We start from the raw sequence: 15,369 nt of genomic DNA on the forward strand, positions 1-15,369 counted from the left end.
TTGGATTCTGTTGGCCAGGATTTTGTTAAAGATTTTTGCATCTATGTTCATGAGTGATATTGGTCTGTAGTTTTCCTTTCTAATGGTGTCTTTCCTTGGTTTTGGTATTAGTGTTATGCTTGCTTCATAAAATAAGTTTGGAAGTATCCATCTTTTTCTATGTTCTGGAATAGCATAGGTATCAACTCTTCTCTGAATATTTTATAGAATTCTCCAGTGAAGCCATCAGGGCCAGGGCTTTTCTTTGTGGGAAGATTTTTTTGTGACTTGTTCAATTTCTTCCCTTGTTAGGGGTTGTTCAAGCTTTCTATGTCTGAGTGGGATAGTTTAGGTAGGTCTTGTGATTCTAGAAACTTGTCGATCTCTTCCAGGTTGTCATATCTATTGGTGTACAGTTTTTCATAATATTCTGTCAGTATCTTTTTAATTTCAGTTTGTTCTGTTGTGATGACACCATTTTTGTTTAGAATTTTTGTGATTTGGGTTTTCTCTTCCTTTTCTTTTGTTAGGTCTGTCAGTGGTTTACCAATTCTATTAATCTTTTCAAAGAACGAGCTCTTTGTTCTGTTGATTTTCTCTTTCATTTATTTCTGATCTTTATTATTTCCTTGCTTCTAGATACTGTAGGATGCTTTTGTTGTTCTATTTCTAGATGTTGGAGATGATGAGGTAGACTGTTGATTTTGTTTCTTTCCTCTTTTTTGATGTATGCATTTATTGCTATAAACTGTCCTCTGAGTACTGCTTTTGCTGTGTCCCATAGGTTTGGTATGATGTATCTTCATTCTCATTTGCTTCTCTGAATTTTATTTTTTTCAGATTTTATCTGTTCTGTTACCCAGTAGTTCTTGACCAGGGACTTGTTCAGCTTCCATATATTTGATGCTTTTTCCTTGCTCTTTCTATTATTAATTTCTAGTTTTATAGCATTGTGGTCTGAGAAGATACTTTGCAGTATTTCAATGCTTTTGAATTTATTGAGGCTTGTTTTATGTCCTAGCATATGATCTATTCTGAAGAAGGATCCATGTGCACTGGAAAAGAATGTGAATTGTGTTTTTGTTGGGTGAAATGCTCTATATATGTGTATGAGGTCCAGTTGGTTGATTTTACTGTTGAGCTCTTCTGTTTCCTTGCTGAGTTTTTTTCCTATTGACCTGTCCTTCCTTGAAAGTGGTGTGTTAAATTATCCTACAACTATTGTAGAGTTGTCAATTATCCCTTTTAATTAAGGCACTTGACCTCTAACCAGAAGGCTGGTGGTTCAATCCCACCAGCCACTCCTCAGAAGGAAGATGGGGCAATCTACTTCCGTAGTGATACTGCTTTGGAAACCCAAGGAGGGGTTGCTATGAGTCAGGTCTGACTTGACGGCACATAACAACAACATCATGTATTTTGGAGCACTTTCATTGGGTGCATAAATATTTATTATTGTAACATCTTTGTCAATTGACCCTTTCAGCATCATATAATGTCCCTCCTTATCTCTTACAATGTTTTTCACCTTAATGTCTATTTTATCAGAAACCAATATTGCTACTCATGCACTTTTTTGGTTTCCATTGGCTTAGCATGTTCTTTTTCATCCCTTAACACTTAATTTGTTTTTATTTTTGTGTCTAAGGTGGATCTCTTACAGGCAGCATATTGATGGGCCTTCTTTTCTTATCCAGTCTGCCACTCTCTTTCTCTTGGTGGGTGTATTTAGTCCATTCACATTGAGTGTAATTAGTGATAGGTATGAATTGATTGTTATCATTCTAATGTGTTTTTTTGTCATGTTGTTGGTTCTTCATTTGTCCTTATATTTTTCTGTGCTGAGTTCAGTGAGTTGGTTAATGCTTTCTCCTTTTTCTTCTTTATAGTTGGTTTTGTGCGTATTAAACCCATATGTTTTCCTTCCTTCTGGGTTTGCTTAGAAGAATTGTTACTTTTCTCTGTGGTTACCTTGGAGTATATTCTTGTCTCTACATTTTAGATCAGTGCGTATTGAGAAGACATTGTCTTGTTTTCCTCTCCATTTGAGGGTCTGTACCTAGAAGTTTTGTTCCCTCTGATAGGTTAGTTGCTGTTGTTGTGTGCTGATTGAGTTCCTTGGTTTTTAAGGTACAATGAGTATCTCTTTCTGATTTGGTTTTAGTGTTGATGCCATGTATCCTGGTTTTGTTGTTCTTTGTTGTTGATTCTCTATTGGAAGGACTTCCTTAAGCATTTCTTGTAGGGTTGGTCTGGTTTTCCCAAAATTCCTTAATTTCTGTTTGTCTGAGAATGCCTTGATTTCATCCTCATATTTGATGGATAATTTGACTGGATATGGGATTTTTGGTTGGAAATTCTTTTATTTCAGTGTTTTATATATGCCATCCCATTGCCTTCTTGCCTGTGTGGTTTCTGCTTAGTAATCGGAACTCAGCTTAACTGTTTGTTTATTATTAGTAATATTTCTTTTTCTGGGGCAGCTCTCAAAATTTTTTCTTCATCTTTGGTTTTGGAAAGTTTGATTATAATATGCCTCAGTGTTTTTCTCTTGGGATCTGTCTTGTGTGGGGTTCCATGAGCTTCTTGAACAAATATCTTTCTTCCTTCATGATATGGGGGAAGTTTTTGTTAGCAGGTCTTCCACAATTTTCTCAGTGGTCTTTTTCAACTCTTCTTGTTCTGGAATTCCAATGAGTCTTATATTGTTTCTTCTTATGTCATCACATATAATTCTTAGGTTTTCTTCATTTCTCTTAAATCTTTTTTTCTGATTTTTCATCATATATGGTGGTGTCCAGGGATTTGTCTTCTGGTTGGTATATGCTTTCTTCAGCCAGTTCTAACCTATTCTTTTGTGCTTCTACTGTGTTATGTAATTCTCATGTTGGTACTCTTCTTCTGCATTTTGGTACTCATCTGCATTTCTAACTGCTGTTTTGTATGAGTTCTGATTGTGCATTAATCTTATTATTCTGTCCCTGAATGATTTTCCTGAGTTCCTCCAGGGAACTGTCTGTGTTCTCCTTGTTTCTGTTTGGGGTTTCCTTAGGTTCTTGTATGTTGTTGTTGTTGTTACGTGCCATTGAGTAGGACCTGATTCATAGTGACCCCTCCTTGGTTTTCCTAGGTAGTATCATTATGGAAGTAGATTGCCCCATCTTTCTTCCAAGGAGTGGCTGGTGGGTTTGAACCTCCAGCCTTCTGGTTAACAGTCAAGTGCCTTAGTCACTGTCTCCCAGGCTCTTGTATAGCTCTATAAATATATCTTCTAAATTCCTTCTCAGATAATTCTATTGCCTCATCTTCCTCCATATATAATGAGATCTTTGTTTGTGGTTTTGCTTCTAATGTCTTGTCCTGTTTTTTTTTTTGTTTGTTTGTTTGTTTGTTTGTTTGTTTGATTTGAGGTTGCCTGTTGTTTCCTAGACATTTTGAGGTTGTCTTTAACTGTTGTTTACGTGTTTATTTGGTTTTTTGGTTTAGTATTTTGAAAAGGTGAAGCTGGTTTATTTTGTTTTGTTTAATTATTAATTCAGGTATGCTGGGTCACTCTGCAGTTTTCTTTGTGATGTTGGAATCACTGTATGGAATGTGGACATGGGTTTCTGTTTGTCATAAAGAAGGTTTAGAGTTCTACCTGGGAGGTTTTATGTTAGCTGAATGTTGTTTCTTCTATTGAATGAGTGAACTTATTGGCAGCAGAGGTGGGAGTGGAAAAAGGAAAGCTTGCTCTTGCTAAGGGTGGTTTCTAGGGCTTTGGGCAGGCTGCTACTGATGACGTCGTACTGTTATTTAAGGGCCCACGGCTCAATTTCAGGAAAGACTCAGGTTGTTAGGGGGTCGCCATTCTCTACCATGCTCAGACACATGCCAAAACCCTTTTCCCAAAGCCCCTCAGTGCCAAAAAGCTGACCTAAGGCAACTTCCTGCTCCATGATCTGCTACTAGTGCTTCTCTCTCTGGCCCTGCCTGCCTGCAGCACTGGCCCAACCTGCCCTGACTGTGATCGTCTCAGGAGTTTGCCCTTAAATCTGCCCAATGCTCCGCAGTCAGCCGCGGGTGTTTCTCTCTTCACCCCACCTGCTGGCTGCGCTGGCCCAACCTGCCCTGACTACGATATGTTCTGGAGTTTGTCTCTAAGTCCACTCACTGCTCTACTATTGGCCCCGGGTGCTTCTCTCTCCAGCCCCGCCTGCCTGCAGCACCCGCCAAACCTGCCCTGACTGTGATGGGCTGGGGAGTTTGTCTTTAGGTCAGTCTACCTGCTGCGCCAAAGACTTGCTAGGTTTCAGCTGCACTGGAGTCGGGAGAGTGCCTATAGTCCCAATTTTAGTGAAAAAGTTTAGCACAGGACTCTCAGTGTCACCAAGCCGACCTAAGCCTATTCAGTTGTCTGCTGAGGGGGAAGCAAGTCCACCCTCCTGGAGCACCAATGGGCTCTCTTCTTGGGTTTTAGTGGTTCTGGGTGTGTCCACTTGCACCTAGCCGACCCAAGTTACCAATAAAATCAAGTGTTGAAGGCAGATCCTTGAGGTAGTCGCTGGTATACAGATATGAAGTGCCTTCTGCTTTGACCCAGGGAGGTCTTGGATGGCCATTCTAACCTGCCGGTTGCTCTCCCAGGGAAGTGTCCAATGGCCTTTCTTGGCTGCCTGTCCACGTTGCACAAGGTAGATCTTCCTTAGTTCCTTTTCCTGTACCTTTCCTCCAATTCTACTCCTCTGAATTTGGTGCACTCTGACTCAGTGAGCTGTTCAGAGGACCAAAACCCCTAATTCAAACTGCTGTACCTAGTTTTTCAAGCACTAAGATGCTAGAAGGAAATAGTGTGATTACTGATGAGACTCCATTTTGAATAGAAAGATTGGTGTGTTTTTTTGAGACACCTGCTTCTTAATTCTTTTCTTCTGATTGTAGCTGTTCAACAGCACCTTTCTTGGCTGCCATGTTCTACTAACCATCTTCACACTTTCTGCAGGTCAAATCCTCTTAGCTGAATTTTCAGCCTTGCCAGCCATTATATTTGCAAATACTCCACACACACACCACATACACCAGTTTTTGATGGGTAAGCACCATCACCTGGACTCATTTGTTTTGGGGCAGTGGTAATCACTCCATGGCTATTTGTGAGCCATGATCTCTCACAGATCCCCTGCTATTGCCCTAGCCCAAAATGAAAAGGCATACATGAGTGTCACTCTCACCAGTGAATTCCAGGTGGTCTTGGTAAATAGCATGAGCTCAATGACTTTTGTGGAACATAATTTTCTGGTGATCTTCTAACCTCAGCTACTCTCTATTCATTACAACATGCAGATTTCTCTGATCCTTACAATCACTTCCTCCACCATTTGCCTCAGAAATTAAAGCATTTCTATATCACTCAGCCTGGACTACTGCTTTGCTAAGACTTCTCAGAGCCACCTTGCAAGTGAGTTTGCACCAATCCCTAAGGTTCTTCTAGAGCATTAAGCTCTGAAATATTTATTCAGTTTTATGGCTCGTCCCTTAGATTGAACTTATTCATAAACTAATTGCACAGGTATCCCCATAGTCCCTGATTAGGTCAAACAATTCTTTTTCTCCTTTATGAGGCCCAACACATCCCCGTCTGGGTTATGGTGTAACTTGAGTCTGCTTATAGACCTAGAAACCAGGATATGAAGTGGGGACAACTACTAAGTGAGAACTTGTTGCCTAATGGAGGATATATCTTTGTATTGTCTTCCCACATTGGGGTGGAGAATAAGGATGGTAGCTCTTAATGGTGAAAGTTTGGGGACTTCTAAAGGCTCAAAAAATTTAAAGAAGTCTGATGAATCAAACTCTTCAGGAGAGAATACCCAACTGTTTCCATACCATGGGTCAGAACTCTAGGTTTTCCTCAACAGGGCCCTGACCTTGGAATAAGCATAGTGCCTAAAGCACTTGACTGCTAACCAGAAGACTGGTGGTTCAAACCCACCATCCATCCCTCAGAAGGAAGGTTGGGCAATCTACTTCTTTAGTGTTACCACCTCAGAAACCCAAGGAGGGGTCACTATGAGTCGGGTCCAACTCAATGGCACATAACAACAACAACAACGATGGTTGACTATTCAACCATGAAGTATAGCCACTCTATTAGATCTTGAATTTGATCTCCTGCCTTTTCTTTTTCCTTAATGCATAAGTGCCTTTTAATAAAATACAAAATACACTGTCTGGCTCTTATATTTACTGTTTATTTGTTTTCCAATTGCTTTCACATTCATATTATCAACCTGTAGGGTCCCAATGGAACTAGGTAACAACTACCCAATTCAATTATTTAATCACTCCCCTTGCCCCATGTATTCCAATTCCTGAATCATCACACTGGTCAATGCATTCACTTATATCAGGGAGACTTTCTCCCAAATTAACACATTGATTGGAGTTTTCACAATTGGGCCACACTTTGTTCCAGACATTTCCCATACTCCACCTATCACCTAGGTTGGGGTCCTCATTGCATGTTGACAGTTGTCTAGTCACAAAACTCTATCTTATCTCTTGCTCTCTTGAAATCAACAAGGACAATTAGGGTTCTCTGGAAAGCAGACACTGAAAGGAAAGTAGGCATGTAAAACATGTATTGAGGAGTAACACTTTCTGCCTTGCTCAGTTATGACTGAAAACTGACCCACAGTCTCAGCTATCACTGCCTTATTCAATTACTGTCTGGGGCTACCCTGAGAAGGGTATGACCTTAGTTCAAAAACTAAGGTGAACCCTAGTGGAACTAAGAGCTAAATGTTGTCAGTTTACCATACTCCCTGAAGCTGGGAAGTGATTCCTTTCTTTAAGAGGGTTCTGAGTATCACATCCCCAAGTCTGACATAGTCAACAATATCAAAAAAGAGTGGGGCAGGAAAAGAATAAAACTAGAGGACTTGGAGCATTGGATATTAAGACCTATAATAAAGCCATAAAATAGAGTATAGTACAGAAATAATAATAGTCAAATAAATCAATAGGATAAAAGTCCAGAAATAGAACTGCATTTATAGCAACAATTATTTTTGAAAGAAGCACTAATATATTGTCATGGGAAAAGGGAAATCTTTTCAACACATGTTGACAAACAACTGTATATCCATTTAGAAAAAAACAAATAAATCTTTTTTTTTTTTTTTCATTCTGATTTGGGTGAAAGTTTACAGAGCAAATTCACTTTCCATACAGCAGTTCACATAAACTTTGTCTCATGACATTGACTACAATTTCCCACAATGCAACAGCTCCCCTCCCACTTCCTCCCAATAGTTAATTCTTGCTTGTGTCCATCCCTCCACACACTCCTGCCCCTAACCTGTTTCCCTGTGCATAAATAGCCCTTCTATTCTCCCATGATTGTTCTCTCCAAGGAGTGTATCTACCTCAGGTAAATGTTCAACCCATATGCCTGCCTTTTGTTTGACTGGAAGCCACAGGTGTGTGTTCAATTCCAGACCTGAAAGACAGCTAGGGGCCATAGTGTCAGTGGTCCCACCAGGCTCTATCAGACCAGCAAATCTGGTCCCCTTTAAAAAATAAATCTTGATCTCTACCTCACATGTTACACAAAAATTAGGACTTAAACTTAACATTCAAAACCATAAACTTCTAGAAGAAAGCATAGAAAAATGTTTTTGCAACCTAAGATAAGGCAGATGTCTTAGACAAGACACAGAAAGCAGGAAATATAAAAGGAGAAATTAAAAGTTAGACAAAGTCAACATTTAAAGCTGCTGCTCATCAAAAACTACTGAAGAGAAAGTGAATAAGAAACTCAGAGGGAGGGGGAAAGTATTGCAACACATGTGCCTGATAAATAGCTTGTAGCCAGAATATATATCAGTAAAAGAAAAATAACAATATCAACATTATTGGTCTCTCCCCATTCAGGGAAAAGAAGAGTGAAGAAAATTAAAGATGCAAGGAAACAATTAGTCTAAAGGACTAATGGACCATGTGATCCCAACCCTCCACAGCCTGGAGACCAGAAGAACTAGATAGTGCCCACGTGCTTTGAAAGGGATCACAATAGGAGGTCCTGGATATAATGGGAGAAAACTGTGGAACAAAACTCAAAGCCATAGGTTTACTGGTCTAAAAGAAATTCATAGAACCCACAAAGCTATGGCTCTTAGATACCCCTGAAGCCAAGAACTGAACTCAACCCCGTATCTCAACTTTTAGCCAAATAATAGACATATTATAAGGCGAATAATAATAAGGTAAGCAAGTACCAGGAAGGTATGCATTCATTTGAACAATCAGCCCACAAGACAATCAACTATATTAGATCAAAAAGGCAGCATTTGCCCAGGGATAAAGCTAAGGAGCCAAGAAGGGATAGGAAAAAAGGGAAATGGTAAAAACAGGGAGGAAATGGGAAAAGTACTGTTACATTGTGGGGATTGTAATGAATGTCACAAAACAAAGTGTGTATAAACTTGAATGGGAAACTAATTTGCTCTGTAAATTTTCACCCAAATCATAATCATTAAAAAGGGACAAATATTTGAACACTTCACATGGGAAGATATATGAAAACCAATAACCCATTGCCATCGAGTTGGATCCAACTCATAATGAACCCTCCTTCTGTTTCTGAGGCAGTATCACTATGGAAGTAAATTGCCCAACCTTCCTTTTGAGGAGTGACTGCTGGGTTAGAACTGCCAGCCTTCTGGTTAGCAGTCAAATGACTTAGACACTATGCCACCAGAGCTAATTGAAAGCCAATAAGCAAAACAAAATTTCTCAGCATCATTAGCCATTAGGAAAAATTCAAATTCTAATCAAAATAAGATATGATTACACACCCACTAAAATGGCTAAACTAAAAAAAATATATATTTATGACACAAATATCGGTGAGGATGTGGAACATCCAGAATGGTCACACATTGCTGGGGGTGAGTATAAAATCATAAAACCATTTGAAAATTTCTTTCAAAGTAAAATTTATATCTTCTTTATGACCCAACTCTTTTACTCTTTGGTATATTTTTCCAAGAAAACTGAAAATATGTGCCCACATACAGACTTTTACAAGTATGTATTTATTAGCAGTTGTATTCATAATAGCCAAAAACTAAAAACAACCCAAAGTCCATCAAAACGAGAATGGATAATCAAGATGTGTTTATTCATACCATGTAGCATTGCTCAGCAATAAAAAGGACCATAGGCCCTAACCTATACTATCTTCACATAACTCACATCTGCTTTCCAACCAGCCTGCACAACATGTGGTATTATGTGACTTAAGACAGTCACAGATTCACATGACATTACATAGAAACTGTTCATTATCTACAATTTTACAGAGATATTCATTGTAGACCTCTCCCACAAAGACCATGTGCCTAAGCTAAAGCAGAGTCCAAGATCCAGTCACCAGTGTTGGCAGGGTTGGAGCACTCAGGGGCCAAAAGCTAAGCAACATGTCAGTCAAACAGCAAGTGTCAAGGTTAGAGTTCACCACACATTCTCAGGTAGGGAAAACTGGGACTCACAAGGTCAGAAGCAAAGTCACCAAAAGGCCTCAGAACTGAGTCTAATAACGACTTTTTTTAGGGGCTGAGGGTACACCTAGATTTTGCACCAAAAATGCAAAATAGCATAGTGCCTAAGGCACTTGACTGCTAACCAGAAGGCTGCAGGTTCAAACCCACCAGCCACTCCTAGGAAGTAAGGTTGGGCAATCTACTTCTGTAGTGATACCGCCTCAGAAACCCAAGGAGGGGTCTCTATGAATCAGGTTCGACTCGATGGTAAATAAAACAACATCTCCTGTGATAGATGTTTATCAATGAGCACAGGAGATCACTTGATTAGCCACAGCCAAACGATAACATTGTACAAGCTGTTTATTGAGGTCAGCATATCAAAAACCACATGCAGTGGGTTCTCTTCCACAGTAGGAGATATTCCAGAAGCAAGTAGTACAGAAAGACACCAAAAAGGGAAAACAGAATGAAAAATTCCAGGAAAGAGGAGAAGGGAAGGAGAAAGCTTACATGTACCCTAGGAGAAGAGTTCCTATAGCAAGGTGGAGAAATCTCCCAAGACAACAGCACCTTAAGGTTCTTATAACTACTGGGTTTTACTTTATCTAAGACTACCAGATATTATATGCAGTTTCATGGGTATGTAAAGCATGTCAGCTTTTAGTGTTTAAAAAGCTGTTTATTTGGGCAATTTTCAAAACAATTGAATGTGTACGAATTTGATGGTATGAATAATAAATGGTACCAATGGGCAGTTTTGGCTAACAGCCTCAGCTTGATATGAAGAAGTAAACAACATTGGGCCAAACCACAGAGTCCATCTTTAACTCATACATAATGTCCAGCCCTTCTTCCATCACTGCAGTCTGTCAAACTACTTTCCTTGGAAGTTGAAAAGAGGTTTTGCACCTTTAAAGGTAAAAATCTGAGCTGAAATAAGTTTCCTTCTTCTAGTTCATCTAGCATTTGTCCTTCTCAACACAATGGATTTGATAAAATACAAGGGCTACCACTCCATTAGAGTCATCAGGATCACAACTATCATCCTGAGTGATGATGTCCTTCCTTGTGCCCTTCCATACATGACTGCTTTTGTCTCCACTTCATGTATGGCTGGTCCCCACCCTGACTAGTTGATTCAATATAACAACATTGATTGATTGAATAATAAATCATGCAAAAGGTTTCATAACACCTTATCCAGAAATGAGCAGTTTGGAACCACTTCCTTAGAAATTGGCTCTGTCCTTGTTGGATAGGCTTTAGTTTCATGGACAACACTTGTTACACCTCTGTGGACCCCTCCCTAAGGTTATGATTGGCCTCAGGGTCTAATAAGGTTCTGTTGCAAGAAGCAGATAAGTTACCAGGATTGGAGAAATGTGGAACTGGAAGTTTTCCAAAGACCATTACACACCCTGAGCTCAGTATAATGATATTCTATTTCATTTTTATCGCTATTGGACATATAAATTTCCTAAATAATTGTCAGGACTTTCAACCAGTTACTTACAGCAAAGCCCCAAATTTTGTCAATCCTTCAGTTTTTCAAATAGACATCTGGTCACAGAAACATCCCAACCCCAAGAACAACTTCTTACCATGCATGAGCAGTGGGTGGAGACACATCTTCTCTATTATTTTATTGTGATGACTTGAAGGAGAGCTGTCATGCCTAAGATCCAAAGTGTCTCTTCCTTGAAGACAGCCTCTAGTGCTCTGTTATCCTCAAGAGATTTATTGGAGCATCAAGGAGAGTCCATGGTCATGGGCAGAATTGCAAAGTACAAGGTGTGTCTCAGTGCAGGGAGCAAGAATTGAACAGGTGTTAGAGTTGTCTGTCTGTGATTTTATTTCTGACAGTTCCTTGTTGTAGCTGTATAGTTTGGGGCAAAATGCATAAACTCTCAGGTCCTCAGGAAGTATTAAATTAATGATGCTTACCTCAAGGAGTCTGGTCCCTACATAGTACAAACAGTTAATACAAGTGGCTGCTAGTCAAAAATTTGGAGGCTTAAGGCCACCCAGACTCACCTCAGAAGGAAGGCTTAGCAATCTACTTGTGAAAAATTAGTCTATTCTGACAAACACTGGGTTTCCATGAGTCCAAATCAACTAAAGACTAACTGGTTTGTATGTTTTTCCAAAGATTCTGAGGATTGAATGTGATGTTGTTGTTTGGTGCCACCAAGTCAGGTCATACTCATAGCAAACTTATGTACAACAAAACAAAATGCTGCCCAGTCCTGAGCCATCCTCACATTATTGTCATGCTTGAGCCCATTGTGGCAGTCACTAACAATCTGTCTCATTGAAGGTCTTTCCCTTTTTCACTGACCCTCTGGTTTACCAATTATTATATCCTTCTACAGAGATTAGTACCTCTGACAAAATGACCAAAGTAAAAGAGATGAACTCTGCTCATTATCACTTCAAAGGAGCTTCCCAGCTGCACTTCTTCCCAGGAAAATTTGTTCATTATTCTAGCAGCCAATGATACATTCCTTGTACACCTACAATTCAAATGCATTAATTAATCCTTCTGCAATCTTCCTTATTCATTGTTCAGCTCTTACATGAATATGAGGCTATTGATAACACTTTGGCTTGGGTCAGGCATAATTTAGTCTTCAAAGTGACATCTTTCCTTTTTACACTTTAAAGAAGACTTTTGCAGCAGATTTTTCCAATGCAATATGCCATTTGATTTCTTGACTGCTGTTTCTATGGGCATTGATTGTGGATCCAAAACAACAACAACAAAAAAAACCAAACTCACTGCCATTGAGTCACTTATAGCAAACCCCTTTGGATTTCTGAGGTGGTAAGTCTTTACGGAAGTAGGATGCCCAGTCTTCCTTCCATGGAGTGGCTTGTGGGTTTGAACCATCAGCCTTCTGGTTAGCAGTCAAATGCTTTAGGCACTGTGTCACCAGACCTCAGATTGTGGATCCATGTAAAATAAAATCCTTGATAACATCAATCTTTTCTGCATTTATCATGATGTTGCTTATTGTTCTAGTTTGAGGATTTTGGTTTTCTTTATGTTGAGGTATGATGCATACTGAAGACTGTAGTCTTTGATCTTCATAAGTAAATGCTTCAAGTCTTCTGCACTTTCAGCAAGCAAGGTTCTGTTATCTGCATATTGTAGGTTGTTAATGAGTCTTCCTCCAATCCTGATGTCATATTCTTCTTCATATAGTCTAGCACCTCAGATGATTTGCTCAGCACACAGATGAATAAGTATAGTGAAAGGATACAACTCTGACTAATACCTTTCCTGATTTTAAACCATGCAGTAACCCCTGGTTCTGTTTAAATGACTGCCTCTTGTTCTATGTACAGGTTCCACATGAGCAAAATTAAAAGACCTGGAATTCTGATTTCTCACAATGTTTTTTATAGTTTGTTATGATCCAAATCATAACAAACCTTTTCCTGAATGTCTTTTCATCGTCAATAAAACACAGGTAAACATCTTTCTAGTAAACATCTGTTCTGGTTAACTAGTGCCACTCTGACAGGAAACATACCACAAATGGGATGGTCTTAACAAACAGGAGTTTATTCTTACAATTTGAAGGCTTTAAGTCCAAGTTCAAAGTGCCAAGCTCTAGGGGCTGGTGAAATCCCCTCAACCTTGGGGTCCAGCTCTGCCTCCTGCTCCCAGCCCACTAGAGCTAGAGGCATTTCTTCACTCAAACAGCTGCTGTCTGCTGAGGCTGGAAGCCCCAAGGTTGACAAGTAAAAAGTCACAGTCCCGATGTTACCAGACCACATGGCAGGCCATTAACTTAAGTCCATTGTAAGTCCCAAGGTTGGCAGAGCATGGCAGGCTGCTGAGCAATGACACAGCTACATGCAGGGTCCAAGCATGCCACAGGCTAGAGACCATTCTCAAAGCTTCTCCTTATATACAAGAAGAAGACCACATACCCAAAGGCAGCTACTCAGCTGCTCCCAGTAGAGTCCACCATGGAGTTGATTATCAGTCTCATCATGGGGAATACTACATCCAGCTGCCTGGCCACTCAACCAGGCCTAGCCAAGTTGACACACAACATAACTACCAAAACATCTTTCTAGTATTCTGTTCTTTCAGCCAAGATCTATCTGATATCAGCAATGACAGCCCTTGTTCTATATCCATTTCTGAATCCAGCTTGAATTTCTGGCAGTTCTCTGTCAACATACTTCTGTAACTATTTTTAAATTATCTTCTTCAAATTTTTTCCTTGCATGTAAATATTGTTCAATAATTGTCACATTCTGTAAGATCACCTTTCTTTGGAATGGGAACAAATATGGATCTCTTCTAGTCAGTTGACCAGGGAGTTGTCTTCCAAATTTCTTGGCGTAAATGAGTGAGCACTTCCATCCCTGCATCTGCTTATTGAAACATCTCTATAGGTATTCTGTCACTTCTTGAAACCTTGTTTTTCACCAGGAGCTCTGGTGGCATAGTGCCTAAGGCATTTTTCTGCTAAACAGAAGGCTGGCGGTTCAAACCCACCAGCCACTCCTCGGAAGGAAGGCTGGGCAATCTACTTCTGTAGTGATATCACCTAGGAAGCCCAAGGAGGGGTCGGTATGAGTTGAATTTGACTCGATTGCAGTGAGTTCATGTATGATATCCTTTATTTCATCCCACAATGTGTCTGGTCTTTGGTCATTGGTGACTGAGAAAGGGTGCAGTCATCAATAGGTTCTGACTATCTGAAAATTTTCCTCCTCTAATAGTCCCCACATATCTGATTCAGAATCAGTCTGTTGAATTATTAATGTTGTCTTGACTATGAAAAGAAAAATGTGAAGAATTAGTGCCCACCAGCCACATCTGATGTCTTCACCAGCCTGGTTTATTTATAGGTGTCAACAAACTGAGCTCCAAAATCAGGGTGAATTCACAATTGTCAGGTCTCTCTCTTCTGGCTCAGCACCATCAAGCTCCATGAATTGGGTCACATTGACTTTAAAGTGATGCCAACAGTGGACAACAATGATAGGATTTCATTAACGCATGATGCCATGGGGTTGACAAAGACTCACAAAATATTGTGCATCTATGTACAAGGACAGGAGCTCTGGTAGCCTAAGGCACTTGACAGCTAACCAGAAGGCTGGCAGTTCAAACTCACCAGCCACTCCTCAAAAGGAAGATGGGGCAATCTGCTTCTGTAGCGATACTGCCTCGGAAACACAAGGAGGGGTTGCTATGAGTCAGCTCTGACTCCATGGCACATAACAACAACAACAACATGCACAAGGACAGGGAAACAATGAGTACCTGCTCTAACTTGATCACACCAAAATGTTAATAGGCAAAGAGGGAAGATATATTCCATGCTTGCTATATTGACATGACTGAGGATGTCAGGGGACATGTGGAGAAAGATAAGAGGCATTTAGGAAGAGGCCAGCATCCTAATTTTTTTTCTGTATTTTTTTCCCTCACTCCAGCTCTAGTTTTTTCTCCCTCTCCAGGCATGAACCTCTTTCTCTTTTTCTATCCACGATAGTTTCTCCTGTGCAGGAGTTGACAATCTGTGTCCGGCATGCCAAATTCAATCCATAATCTCTTTTTGTAAATGAAGCTTTATTGGTACATAGCCATGCCCATTTGTTTACACATTGTCTATGGCTGCTTCTGTGATACAAAGACAGAGTTGAGTAGTTGTGACAGAGACTGTATGGCCTCAAAAGCCTAAAATATTTACTATCTGTCCCTTTATGGAAAAAGTCTGCCAATCCTTGCTCTTGAGAACTGACTGTACAAGCTAAACCCAATCGATATTAACACAGAACACTATAATCTTGGGAGCTGTCAATTAGTTAACAATGCTAACTTTTTTTTTTTTTT

The sequence above is a fragment of the Orycteropus afer genome, unplaced genomic scaffold (genome assembly GCF_000298275.1).
Source record: "Orycteropus afer afer isolate SDZICR_OR568_19922 unplaced genomic scaffold, OryAfe1.0 scaffold00449, whole genome shotgun sequence".
NCBI classification, from domain to species: domain Eukaryota; kingdom Metazoa; phylum Chordata; class Mammalia; order Tubulidentata; family Orycteropodidae; genus Orycteropus; species Orycteropus afer.